This window comes from Populus euphratica, unplaced genomic scaffold, assembly GCF_000495115.2.
Source record: "Populus euphratica unplaced genomic scaffold, PopEup_1.0 scaffold465.1, whole genome shotgun sequence".
NCBI classification, from domain to species: domain Eukaryota; kingdom Viridiplantae; phylum Streptophyta; class Magnoliopsida; order Malpighiales; family Salicaceae; genus Populus; species Populus euphratica.
Genome location: NW_011500346.1, coordinates 110,346 through 111,372, shown reverse-complemented (window position 1 = coordinate 111,372; position 1,027 = coordinate 110,346).

Sequence of the window (1,027 nt, the reverse complement as noted above, 5' to 3'; positions counted from 1 at the left end):
ATTTAAAATGAATATTTACCATAAATTAAAGGTATCTTATATTATTAGATATATTATTATAAAACATGCTTTAGTTAAGGAGTTATTGATACTTCAAGTGCAAAATAATGATATAAAACCATGATAAAAATGCACTTTTAAGTACTAATCAATCATGCTCTTGCTTTCTCTTTTTGTATTTTTTGTAATGTTTATGCTTTGCTTTTATTAATATCAAGTTTATGTCTTTCATTTCCTTTCATTTACTTAGTTAAATTTTATAGTATTTATATTCTTATTTTGTTTATTTATTTTTTTTCTTTTATTGTGTTTAGTTAAGTTTATTATGTTGAAGTGAAAAGGTTATACTAATGGTGTAAGAATAAGTATAGTGTAAACTTAATATGGACTTTAATATTTAATACTAACATGTTTTGTATTTATTATCTTGTTCACTATTTAATACTTTGCTTGTTAAATGACTAATTTAGATTTATATTGTATAACACTTGGTACAACAAATACTTGGCAAGCCTCTTAATGTGATCAACATTCATTTTGTTGGAGCATATATCTCTAAAGAAATGACTAATCTCTATGAATGCATCTCATATCCCTTTTGGGAACAAATAACAGTACGCTAATGGAATGAGTATTTACATAAACATGTGGCAATCTTAACTCTTCATTCCACACAATCTATATTCCTCTATATTAACCAACATTAGTATGTTCGAGGCATATCCATTGAGAAAACATAGACTCTTAAGCCACTTGTAGACTAATAGTTGTGCATTTTTCTCTGACATGAAGGTTATTCTTAGTTTTACGACCCGTGACGCATCACAAACCAACTATATATTTTTACAGTTATTAACACAACTAAAAGATTAATGTCTTCTCCCAAGTGCAAGAGTGTCAAAGTAATAAATAACCCGGCAAGACCGGGGTCGAACTATAGGGAAGTTAATTGTATAAATTATAGATGATAATAATACAACAATAAGAACAATAAGAATAATAAGAACAACAATAACAACAACAACAA